Source organism: Larus michahellis, chromosome 9 (genome assembly GCF_964199755.1).
Source record: "Larus michahellis chromosome 9, bLarMic1.1, whole genome shotgun sequence".
In the NCBI taxonomy this organism is placed as follows: domain Eukaryota; kingdom Metazoa; phylum Chordata; class Aves; order Charadriiformes; family Laridae; genus Larus; species Larus michahellis.
In genome coordinates this window covers 35,041,925-35,055,842 of record NC_133904.1, presented here as the reverse complement: position 1 = coordinate 35,055,842, position 13,918 = coordinate 35,041,925, and the positions used below count along the sequence as shown (strand labels likewise).

The window sequence follows — 13,918 nt, the reverse complement described above, 5'->3', positions numbered from 1 at the left end:
AGTGATGGCATTCATCTTCACAAGTAACTGTTACAAGTGATGGAGCCCTGCTGGAGATGGCTGAACACCTGCCTGCTGATGGGGAGTAGTGAATGAATTCCTTATCTTGTTTCGCTTGCACGCATAGCTTTTGCTTTACCCATTAAACTCTCTTTATGTCAGCCCATGAGTTTTCTCACTTTTACCCTTTCAATTCTGTCTCCCATCCTGCTGGGGGGTAGCGAACAAGTGGCTGTGTAGTTCTCAACTGCCTACTGGGATTAAAACACAACACACCAGAAACACCCGCTATGCTCTCCCCTAACTCTGAGCTGGGTGAAGTACATCCCTGGTGAAGAAGAAAAGTTCAGTTTCCGTGGGATGCAGTGGAGGACATGGAAGAAACGCCTAAGGCAAGCTGTAACTGCCAGAGGATCTCAACACCATGATGCCAGAAGCCCACATCAGATAGCAAAGGGAAACTGTACAGAAAGATCTCCAAACGGGAAAGGGAAGGATCAAGATGCCCACACTCTACTATTTTTTATATGATTAACAGACACTAACAAAGCCAGGTTAAGTCATCCAACTCCAGAGACTGAATGAGAGGACGTGGCAGCAAACAGCAAGAACAGTCAGTTCATTCTCCTGTGACAAAACATGACAAGACCACAGGGAAAAAAGCGAGAAGCAGGGTAAGAAAAAGAGGATACTGGAGTTAGTGTTATTCAAAACAGAACACTCCAAGGCATGTAACACAATCTCAGTTTTATAATACAGAAGTGCTATTTTTATGTGCTATGACACAGACCTCACTTTCACAGATCTGAAATACAGACCTTACTGTATTTCAGATGCTTTTATTTTTTAAAAAATCCAAAGTAATACACACAGAACACCTCTTATATAGCCATAAATATACCTACAACATGTAAATACACTTCCAAGAACTATTAGACATTAAAGCAGCATAAAATATAAAGCTAGCATATGCATATACATATCCTGGAAATCCAGGGAAAAGGTGTATATATATTCACATCATGTCTAACTAAAAAAATAGCCTAACTTCTATGGCTGTAGTTGGTAGTTGTGTATGTCAAGAGACATTCGTATGTGTGATTCTGTAAAACTGCAGGAAAGCCATTTTGATATAAAATCATACATTATCTTTTAGGAATTATTACATTGCATTTCTGCACACTTTATACTCCCTTCTCAATTATGAGAATCAAAATTATCTCAAAATATCTAGAATATTAGGAACAGATCTATTTAAATATACTGAAGAAACAAAACTGAAAACCTACAGAGTTGCAGTTTCAGGGTTTTGTTTCAGAGACAAGGCACTTTCTGCAACGTTGACGGAATTCCCTCCTCATTTCAGGAACTGGCAAGCATACGCTTGCACAGTCAGAATGGAAGTAGAAGAGTGTTTGCAATGGTAGGGTAATAGAAAATGGCCAGGGTACCTACCTAGCCCTTTGCCTGTCTATGGGTTCTCACTAACCAGCAGTGACACATGTAAAGAAACCAGATCCCTATGAGACAAAATTAACTCTAGCAGAAATATGCAGGTTGGGTTTTGATCATGAACCTAGTAAGTCAAGAGGGAGCTGGGAAATAAAGCAGCATAGGCAAGCTTTGCCTGTTAGTAGTGAAATATTTGTGTATATATTTTATAGAAAATGACAATAGGCAGGACTGGTGGTTTTTCATGAAGAGGTAATTTTCCACTTAAATGCGTATGCATATTAACTTGTGTAGTACTGTGCAAATGAAGGCCGCAATCCATAAGAAACTTAAAGTAAGCATACTGAATGAGATTCAAAAGAGCCGATTCAGCATATATGGTATACATGACTGATCATAGAACGATAATGAATAACAATATCCCTTTGATGCTAATTAGTTGCACTTGATAAGGCAATGCTAAGTGGGTTTGCAAGAGTCAAGTAAGAAAAATCAAAACCTCAATAAAGCTTTCAGAATGCTAAAACCAATAAGGATTTTTTAAAAAGAAAAAATACACAATAACGCTAGCAAGAAGTCCCTAATTAATTGGATTATCTAAACTCCATAGCATGAGAAATAATCACAAAGTAGGAACAGAAATAACGCAGATACAGTTTTGCCAGAAACGTCTATGCCTTTTTTATTTTTTTGTAAAAAAACCAACCAACCAACAAAACCCCAGAACACACACCACAACACAATCTGCAGGGCAGCAAAGATCAAATTTGTTGGCACTGAAAAAAATCGAAATTTTTCTGAAAAAATAGGAGGTGGTGAGAACTCTGCTTAATGTACTGTTTTGGTACTTCCAAAAAATCGATGGTTATTTGTTATGTGACTAATTACCTCTTTCTTTCCACCTGCCCCAGGACTCTTGCAGCAGTAAGAACACAAACTGGATGAAGCCAAACTTATAAGTAACAATGCAATATATTATTCTGTCCTTCCAATTCAAATTGAGGCATTATGCTTGTTGCACACTATTCAAACTTTGCTCTGCAGATAGTGCTATTAATTTACTCGAGTGCTTTCGATCGTAGTCATTACTATGGTACTTGCGTGCTTCACAAATACTGCTGCTATTATTTTTCAAAAACCTTGATAGATAAGAGGTGTTGTTATTGCCATTACTAAATAACAAGGTGAGATAAAAAAGGACTGTGAGAAAAAACGTCAGGTAATCTTAGTTTTCTGGTTAGTACATGAGTTCAAGATTTTCAGTAATTCGTACTATAAGGTGCCGTTTGTTCAGACACAGCTCCCAGTGATTTCATTTGCAAGTACTGAAAAAACCCTTAACATATGAAACTGCATACTCAAAATGCAAGGAAAACACAAGTAGTTAATACTGCTACAAAAGACTGAATAAATGACTGGTTGGAACGACATGCTAATTCTGACACTTTGAATGCCATTTTGGCCTCTACTTCAGTTACTTACTTAGTAATTTGAAATATCGTAAATTCATTGGTGTGTATGGAAAAAAATTCATGCAACTAGAAATAATACTGGATATTACTTGACATAAAAAGAGACAGTAAATATTAAGCCTAAAATTTTACACTTGGTTACTGATATTGATACCTAGCATGTTGCTTTAGTCAATTTCCTGTTAGGACGAATTCCTATACTTTTCTTGTTCTCTCTTCTCCATTTATACATAAAACTTTGAATAGAGTTAATAAAACACATAGAAAAAGCTACAGGTGTAATATAAGCTTGCACAGATTTGAACTCACAAGTCTAAGGAAGTGCCAAAAGCTTCTCGTGTAAGAATCGTACAGCAAGGCATCCCAAAGCAGCTATAAAACATAAATTATTCACTTTGACACCTTAGCTTAATTGAGTAGACAATGCGTACAAGGAAGTGCAGCTTTTAGCCTGCTTAATAATAGGTAATAGTAAGGATAAACCACTGTTAATATGCATTTTTGAGAAATGAATGTGATAATACTAAAAAATGAATAAGAATATTACTATATGTATCTTTTCTAATTCACATTGTACTTCCCCAAACCTCAACAGTGCAAGAACAGATTTACCCAGGGAATGCTCACAATCTAGCAACTCACCAATCACTGAACTTACTCTCTGCCCTTAGGTCTTGTTCCTTTGCTGTTTGTGCACAGTCACGGACAGCCAGATATCAAAATGTTTGAAACTGAGTATTCCTGCTTTCATATAGGATTTAAAAATCCTGAATCCTTTCAGGATTTTTATTCACTTTGAATATTGATTTATTGAATCCTTTCAGGATTCCATTCACACTTAAATGCTTCTTCCAGGCAAATTAGGGGATTTTGCCAGCTTATCCCTAACATTTGTTATTCTTGGAAAACATCTTGCTGCCGCAGCTTTCCTGCCTTGGCAATTCTATGGGATATCACAACTAAGTGTTACTAGTATAGGAAGGTGAAAAATACATATGTGGAAAATTCAAAAGCAATGTAAGCACAAAGGAATAAAAACATTCCAAGCATTGGATGACCAAAATATTTTAGTGAAGGAGCTAAAAAAACCCCAACCACAAACAAAAACTAATCCCCCACTAAAGGACACTTTCAATCTTGATATTATAGGAAACGTCTTAAATTTGGTTAATTTCCTAAGTATATTAGGTTATAAAACGAGTTAAAATGATCTTAAATATCACATAAAAATTAAACTTAGATAAAAACCCCCATGTTCCTACTGTGTTTAAATTTCTGATACGCCATCATATCTGCAGTGATTATGTTTGTAGCATTAGGTTGATCAAAAAATGGGAAAGCAATCTTATGCTTTTCCTATTAAAAAAAAAGAAAAAGAAAAAGGAAAAAGGGATCATGCTTTGATTTAGGTTCTTATCATCTGATAGCCTTAACTTCATCGCTATGTAAGAAGATGGAGAAAATGATTTATTGTTGACTGTCATTCTTTCTGGAGATGAATAATCTTCTTCCTCAGTATTAAAGTGGCTTTCAGGCAAATCAATCAACCATAGATCATGTCATAAGACTGTCTTCTGATGTTAATAAAGCATTTGGTAATAAGGAGCTTTATGTGTTGTATTTATAGACACAGAAATACTATAATACCCTGTTTAAAAAGGGACAATCTTGCCTGCGATATTGTTTTAAAACAAAGTTTAGCACACATACGTAGCCCTAAGTTTCTTGATTCTCCAGCGTATCCCTGTGTGTAAGAGAACAACAGCTTGCTAAAATGCTTTCTCAAATAAAGGGATGATAGGATGACAGTATTCAACTAAAGGTGCAGACTGTACAAGTAATGGACATCATGTAACTTAAGGTATTTCACTTTGAAAATTAGCATTCCTCTATATCCTGATGTTCCTATATAACCAAAAGACTGCCTTTTAGATTATAAGGCAAAAAGAGAGGGGTTAATGTGGAGCAGCATATATAGTTAAGCCTTGCTTTAAAACCGCTTCTTCTTCCGTTGCATATATCATAATGTGACAACATAATGAAATGTCAGAACTGAAGAACACACAACATTGCCTAGTCTAACTTTGGCATAAGCAAAGAGTAATTTTGAGGTCAGGTATTCACAGAAGTGGGCAATTTAAATTATCTATGAATTCTTTCAAGTTACTGAAAATTCATTACTTACAGACCTCCAATAACAAGGAAAAATGACATTTACTGCAGAATTTAAATATTTAGAGGAATGACTGAATAATGACTTATGGTCATCAAAGTAGTTTTGTAGTCGAACAATGGAAGAATAAAGAATTAGAAGTACATCAAGAGCCTTCTAGGAAACAGAGAAAGAATTCACTTTCCAAAACCTAAAATTTTGACTTAAATAATGTACATGTATGTGTCTAATGTTTAGCCCTGCAAGCTGATCTTTGTTGATCTTAATGGTTTGGACATGACATTGTATTATCATTTCTTGAGTAGAGGTTGGCTACTAAGGAATAGCTGCAAGTATTAAACCAAATGATTCATCAGAGCTATCTAAGTGACTGTCACGATCACGGCTGTTTATATTTGCAGTGATATGGATATTGGGTGGGCGTTTATAGATGTGCCACTAAAGCACAGACATCTTCCTTTTTGAACGGAGACTTTCCCTGTAGGAGTGAACAACCCAGAGCCAGAAAGACTAACGCCACAAGAAAAAATGGATAAGGCACAGTTAAAGAAGTGACTACATTAAGAAACTCCTTGTAATAGTACAAGAAATGAATTTTGAACCTCACATGGTGGAAAATCAGATACTTAAAGGATTCAAAAAAATAATTGCAAGGACAGTGAAGTGGGAAAATAAAGTGATCTGAGCAGCTGTGGGTTTTATGTTCATAAGGAAGCAATTTCATTGTTAGTTCAAAGATTAAGAGACTGCAGTGAAAAAAACGGGAGCACATTTGTTCTGGTATGCTTCAATTAACACCAAGGGGGAAGGGTTAAAGACTTTAAGTTTGCTTGTCTAATGTAAGTAATTCCTTGCATCCTTGGCAATTACTAGTTAAGGCCACAGATTTTGAGTTGGTCAGAATGTGAACTACTTTTAACAGCACCTAAGGTTTTAATTTCTGAATAATATAAAGCAGCAGTTCCTACAGTATCTTTTTCCTAGCTGAAACAAGAAGAGAAAATACCCTTCAGTCCAACTTCTAAAAGTTCTTAGAACAGGTGATGCGAGTACATTATGTCAGGTCTCCAAACATTTGAGTTTAATTTTACTCTCAAGTTTTGTCGTACTGTTTTGCCTTCTCTGCAAAACCTTACTTGGCTAAAAATTTCATTGCAATCATCTCATTAATTAATGCTTTATTTTTCTACTAGTCTTCACTATTATATTTTCCATTTTCATTCTAGAGATTGCAGTGAGATAGGATTTAGTAGCCTCATATGTGTGAATTTGGGTTGAAGAAGCCAGTTAGATTAGTTATCTGGTTATACTGCTGAGTTATTTGCTATCCTGATGGCACTGAATTAGATTGCTAAAGCACAACCTTTACAATCTGTCACTTTTCCAGATCTTTTAAGTGCCGTTGATATCATCCTAGAAATTTCAATCACTACAGTAGGAATAGCTTTGGAAATTATTGATGTCTATAATAAGGTAATATGTCACAGCAACAATGTCATTTTTGTATGAATTCCAGCCTGTGTAGATATTAAATGAAATGAAATGGGAGATAAAGCAGTCAAAAAAGCTTTCCAAAATAATTCAGAAGTCATTGAGAAAAGAGAATTTGGTCAGTCAACAAACAAAAAAGCAGAGCCAAACAACTAATTCTGGCAGCTGAAGGTTGAAGAAGGGTAAGTTAATTTACAATGCAAGTATATTCTTCTGTGCCCTGTTACCAAAACCCACACAAATGGCAATAAAATCATGCCCAAGAATCAGAGGGTGTTTTTTACTACGTACTGTAAAGCAGACTAATTACACCTATATGCTAGAATGCTTTTTGTTAGATACAAGTCCCTTGCATATTCCTTTCCTACAATTAACTTTCTCATCCAAGACGTAAACTTATTACAACAGTCAAAATACTGTTCAGTAGTGTACAAGATTTTATATGGAATTTAAGAAATTTCATATTTGTAGAAGCGGACACATTCTCTTATTTGAATAACTGGTATTAAATGCAAATATAGAAGATCTAAGAAGAATTAGAAATTAGCAATTACTGGAGCTAAAACTGTCTATTAAGTCATACCTCTATATTTTTTTCAACTTAATTATAAGTAAAATATTAACGTCGTTAAAGAAAGTATATATTGCAAGCCATATGGTATTAATATTGAATTCTACTTTGAGTTACTGAAAACCCAGTAAATAAAAAAAGGCTGACCAAAGCACTGTGCATATAATGGTTGGGGAAAGAACGTCATCACTAAAATGTAAGTCATAACTGACCTTTCTCACTGAATGTCATACTTCAACTATAAAAACATATACCCAGCCTTATAGCAAGGAACTCTCTCCAGTCAGAAAGAGTATCTTTAGGATACTATGATAAAGAATTCAAATTCCTTTATTTATCTGAATAGTTGCTTAAACTGGGGAGGGGGCGATAGAAAATCCTGAAGTTAGTGAAACAACATACAAACATTGTGTATGGTTGAAAAAAAATTCAACGATATACTACTGTAAGTCAGTAGGTAGATATTTACCTCCAGTAACAATTTATACATGAAGTATGATATCTATAAAATTGTATTTTTATGTATATGCAGTATGAGGCATCTTTATATGCATGCGTATATGTAAGTTGTACGTTATACACCAAACAGTAGAAAGTACGTTCAGAACAATGTAGTCAAGTCCGTATATCATATACAATATAAAGTTTGAAGTAATGTAGAGTCACGTGATGCAGAGTCACATTTCCACAGAACGTGTCAATGGTATCTTTATTCCAATAGCAACATATACGCATTTACAGTGTAATAATAATTACAGAAAACAAGAAATAATCGAAACTGCACGGATATCCATACACTTCTTTCCCTTTCCATTCTCATTTAGTATTATTATTTGCCTTTATAAAAATAATTGAAAGCGAGACATTAAGCTCAGCTATAGGCATCTTGGGTAACATTGCTGTAATAGCCAGAAAACTTGAACATCACTACCTAAAGATATACTCCCAAATCAATCCTCTGACACTTAATGAAAATCAATACGCATAGAGACACACACAGGAACTTAAATTTAGGCGCAACGTAGACTTTTGGAAAAGTCTATTGATATAATTTTTCAGTGTCTCCCTTTTTGTATGCCCACCTTGAGATATCTTAATTGGGCTTGGTTTCCTGAGCACCCATCATTGAAGGCTACTGTCCTTTCTGATTTTGGTGGCATACAGATACAATAGGAGCAACACATCCCTATCTAAAAGGAACCAGTCCAGTCTTTAGCAGATTGGGTCATGGTCAGAGCACAGTCCTCTTTACTGTCTAAGGAACAGTATGTATTTAAGGAAGAGAGACTGCATTTAGAACCAATACCATCAACAGAAATGTGCTACAGAAAAAGCTTTATTTTGTTTTTAAAATCATGTACTGGGAGCTGACACCTATTCATGCCAATGCATCACTTCCAATGCCCTAATGCCAGCACCAAAGACTTTTCATCATGGAAATCTTAATAAACATTTGACATGATCAGATACAGTGTCTTTTCTCCCTCTACCACGATCATGGCAGGCATTTCTTACCTGTGAGTTTGCAGAGTGCTGTTTGCCTAGCTGCAAAGAAGCTGAAGATACCTGTCTCCCCTTTGACTGTCTTGTGTAGAGGCACTTACACAGTCTGCCAAAGCAAACAGCAATGGGAACTATGCTACTGTGATTTGTGTGGACTACCTGTTAGACTTCTGAACTTCATAATACAGACAAGACTTAATAAGGCATGATGGCTCTGTCTTCAGGAAATGGGAGGCTTTGCCTCGAGGCAGGATAGTGCCTTCTTTCTGTCTGTGGACAGGAACTGCTGCTGGTCCTGGACAGCAGTCTCTGCTGTCGAATATGATCTGCTGCCAGTTCACCATGCATTCAACATTTGGGAAAACCCTCACCATTATTTCAGTGTATATCTTTACTGCTCTGAAAATATAGTTTACCTTTCAAGATGGGAATGGAAACCAATGACAGTGCTGATCTATATTTAAACCTGAAGCACTCTCCCACACCTTTTGCAGTGGAAGCACAAGTCACTCCAAATCCGACAAGTCATGGCAGTATAACAGAGTCTGAAGTGCTCACACTAGCAAATTCCCAATCAAAGCCTTTCAGAATACGTGACATAATTTCACATACATAAAAGCAGGAAAGAGAGATCTATTAGCAACAGTGGAAAAATCCTTACAACTTATAAAATCTGGAGATGGAGATTATGGTACCGTGCAAACCACCTTTTTAGAAACTGGTATATGTTTTAACAGGAGTTCAAACATTAAAAAGAAAAGAAAGAAAAAGGAAAATAAAAGGGAGAAAAAGGAAAGAAAAACTTGAAAATATTTTACCACCCTCCAGTGGCAGAATGTGAGATGGACAAGAACTGAAAAAGACTTAAGGTGTGTACGTATGTACATATTTCTTCAGCTATCAAAAAGAAATTTTTAAAAAGCTCTTATTTTGTATTTTGCTGAATTATACTGGGAAGTATAAGACACAACATGAAGACAAAACTCACACCGATTTAAATCTTACAGCTACTAGTGTAGAATGCTTCTTACCATGAGTTTGAGCTTCTTAAGAAAATTTGTTTGAGATACCATTGAACAATAGGGTTATTGAAGGTATTTTGAATTTTTCATTTCATACTAATCAATGAAACTAACACAAGTTTTTAAACCCCATTTTATACTGAAAATCTTTATATATTAAGGAGCAACACAAAGTTCTGTCAAGTTAATTTTCTATCAGTTTTATACATTCCACTGACTTCAAAACTCACTAAAATATTTCAGAGCTTAGAAAATTAAAATATGTTTAAGATTAGAAAATAAAATACATATAAATAATATGTCAAAAAATAGAACAAGTACAGAGGCATATAAACCTCACTGAATGTCTGCAAATCTTTCTGCCCCATCCCTAGTTCAGGCAATGGATTCCTAGCAAGTCTGCTAGGGTATCATGCTTTTAGCATGATCTTGAGATATTTAATCAGTTGTTGGCTTGTTTGTTTTTTTTTTTTTTAATTTTTTTTTTTTTTTTAATAGGTGGATAGATGGGAGCCTCAAAAACATCTTTTGATCTAACATGAAAGGCAGAAAACACTGGACTATAGTGATGTAAATTAATAGAACCAGCACATCCGACATCAAAGCATCTCCATGTGCACCAACACTGTACCCTCATGCCAATGCTCAGTCAGAAGGTTCCAGGGAAAGATCTTCCAAAATTGTTAATAATTGATATACAGGCTCACCTTAGCAAATACTTTCCATAAATCACTGATACCACACGATTTTTCAGTTGAACTTTTACTATTTTTAATGTGGCCACTCCAGCAATTAAAATTCATCTATTCTAATTCTTCATCAGATCTAGGTCACTCCTAGGTAGCCATTCAGTTAGCTAATTTGCATCAGACTGTTTTGGATCTTGTCTAATCAAGTAGAAGTAAAATAAAACAATATACTATGCCCCTCCCAGCATCCCTAAATGCACCAACTCTTCACTAGAATAGTGGACACTGAGACACTGTGGAACATGGGGAAAACATACAGCACTACGGATCTCAAAAGACATAGTATGCAGTACTGCACAAACATCTGCACAGCTCTGCTGAAAAGCAACCTAAATCCCAAAAAGTTGACTCCCACAGAACCAGGTCAGATGTTTGAAAAATCAACAGATGAAGCCAGTGAAGATTCGGAAGGTACTAAGTTGTACAGTACAGCCTGAACAGTCTTTGTGGTGCAGCTTAGTTTAGAGCCCGAGAGGAAAAAGTCTGGCTAGAACTGAGCTGCCTTAGTGCTACTGGTGTCCAGAAATACATACAACACACAGACATTTGAGATAGTCTTGCATAAAACCTATTTGTTCTGCAGGGTGTATTAATTTTTCATTCAGCTGTGCAAAAACATCTACATCACTTTCAACCCAGGCTGTGAAATGGCCAAGAAAACAAGTCTTCATTTCTCTGGGAAAGACCATAGTTCCTTTCGTCAAAATGCTCCAATGCCCCTGTTTCGGGGGATATTCCACTATCGCTCTCCTTCTGTTGAGACATATGACTACAAACCTGCTCTTTTCACAAGCAGATAAATGTTTCCTCTCAATCACAGTAAACTATGTCTGTCAGTTGCTCATTTCCTCATGGTAGTTCATTGTATATTTTGTACTGAATTGTATTTTTGCATGAAATTTCCTTGCCTTATTTTATATAGAAAAAAAAATTAAACAAAACAAACCACTGAAAACCCAGAGGAAAATCACTGAGCTACTGGATTACTATGGTCTCTTGTTTCCTTAGCAGCTGCATTTTACAAATAGCTGAATAACTGTACTGAGGAGCACATCAGCTACCAGGACATACCTTTAAATAGTTGACAAAGTCAGTTCTTCTGAGCCTGAACTCCTTGTCTGATGCTGTCTGGACTTGGCCGCTCTGGAAAACAAGGACAATTTGTAAATTTTGCATTTTTATTATGCTCTGCTGTTCCTTCAACAGCTCCTGCAGTCCTGTGACTGAGCCACTGCTCCCTCACGAGCGTCCTTCTGTCATTCCTGACCATTACATTTCCTCACTTACAAACTATTCGCAACTGATTCACTTCATCACCACTCTTGTCACCACAGCATTACCATCACTGTTGTTTCTGCTTCAAATCTACCGTTAAAGAAATCTTATATTTTTATGTCATACTTCCTTACCTTGTTAGTGTGCTCCCACCCTCCCCTTCTTGGAAATTTCTGTCTTTAACAAAAAATGTTGTTTTAAGGAAATTCAAATAGGTATAATATACTCCTTGGCAAAAAGATACTAGGGGAAATCTAAGAGTGTGTACCTTCAATCAATTTCCAATACAACTACAGAATACTGTACTAATTAGCTACCTTGCAGTCAGTAATTACCTGTAGTCTTTAATTTGCTCAGGTCCTTAGAAATTTCCTATTTTTCATATTATATGCAGTGTTAACAGACAGCTGCCTTTTCAAGCAGTTTCTGAATCAATTTTACATAGAAATTGGTCTGAACTTTTAAATTGAAGTTTACTTCTTGAGAGATTCCACCCTGTATAACACACTATTGAACAGCAATTGCTAAAATTCCCTTATCAAATCCCATGCATTACTGTAATCTAATAATATCACACACAATATTCTACTGCAAGAAAATTACTGTCCGTTGTCAGATACTTATTTTCCAACTCCAGCTATTTGTAAAACATGGCTACTAACAGCAATGACAGGCCACAGTAATCTTTGTATCTCAGAAGTAATCGATCCTTAGTAACCTTATTCCTATTGTAGTCTACACAAAAGATACAACTTTGATTCTATACAAACAATTTCTCTGCCGCATTTTTTCTGTTGAATCAATTTGTCCTCGTGGACATGACAACTATCAATTCCACCTGGCTAATAAAGATGTGCTTGAGGAAAACAAAAATGTCAGTACTTTCAATTACAAGAGCAGATGATAAACATCAACTCATTATAGATTACTTAAAGCTTGAGTCTAAACTTACTATGAATTACTTTCTAAATCTAAATGCCAATATTATACTTAGGTTTATTGATTTAGACATATAAACCTATTTACCTTTCTGGGTCAGAGTTTGCTTCTCTTTTGTAAGTAACCGGTTACTAAGGCAAGAATAACAGTAGCAGGTTTGGATAACAGATAGAGATTGCCTTAAGCATCCAGCTTCATTAGTAGGTGACAAAAGCCTAGGGTTTTTTTCAGTTTTTGTGGCATGCAACGCACATGGCACTTCAATGCATACCCACCATTTTATATTATACTTAATGCTCGAGTCTGAAATTAGATGCTGAAACTCCAATTCAAAACAGCGCTTTGACACATAAAAACAGTAAAGGGACTTCAGAATATGCTTGAAGCTAAAGAAGTTCTTCACTGTATTGGGGCTTCAGAGAGGCCCTCTCTAAATTCAGTTGATTGGACAAGAATCATTGCATCAAAGACAAACTCACACAATGGAGTTCACATTTCTTAGTTACCCTTTTCTATTCCTTATATAATTATCTGTTTTACAAATTCTAATGAGAATCATAAGTCTCTAAAAAGACAGTTTCTAACCCACCCACAATGCCTCTGCCACATGATCTGGGCTACTGAAGTGACAATGGTAAAGGGTCTAACAACTCCCTTTAAAATTTTTTAAAATTTTTAAAATTTTAAAAATTTAAATTTAAATTTAAAATTTAAAATTTTTAAAATTCTCTTCTGAGATTTTTCTCAGAAGCCCAGGGAAATTACATTACTTTCCTGAAGTCCCACAGACAAAACTCAGTACTAAAAACCAACGTTACCAAAATCTTAAACAATAAGAACTTTAGCAGCAGGACAAAGGCTGAGAGAATAAACTTGAGAAAACTAACAATTAATTAATATCTTCTAAGTAAGACTGATACTCACCAGCAAGTCTCCTTCCCAGAGCTGTCTGCACCCAGCAGAACCCTGCCGTGCACTGGGGCACAAACAGGCTCGGGCCCAGCCCCTCAGCCGAAGGGCTGCTCCGAGCTGCCCCAATGCCTGGGGAGCTGAAGGAGTGACGCCCTCACAGCTGATGGTGGGATTACAGAAAACACCCTTCACCGCTGCTGTCAGGAAAGCTTGAAGAGCCTTCATCAGGGTAATATTGGGTGCAGGTGTCAAATGACGATGGAGCTGCAGCAGCGGCCTCTGTGAGGAGAGGCAGGGGCTGCCCCACGCCAGTCACAGCTCGTTCCAACCGGTTCCTGCTGCTTCTAGCCGGTTCCACC

At 36.3% G+C, this 13,918-nt stretch overlaps 1 long non-coding RNA gene across 1 annotated transcript in view; it reads right to left on the bottom strand.

Annotated features, from left to right (window-relative positions):
- LOC141749015 (uncharacterized) overlaps positions 1-13,713 on the bottom strand; it is a 58,282-nt gene extending 44,569 nt beyond the window's left edge. The window contains exons 1-2 of the long non-coding RNA XR_012589198.1: positions 13,572-13,713; positions 11,505-11,576 (exon numbers count right to left, since the gene is read on the bottom strand). This is a non-coding gene — a long non-coding RNA (uncharacterized LOC141749015). The remainder of the gene's footprint in view (positions 1-11,504; positions 11,577-13,571) is intronic.
- Between the last annotated feature and the right edge of the window lie 205 nt (positions 13,714-13,918).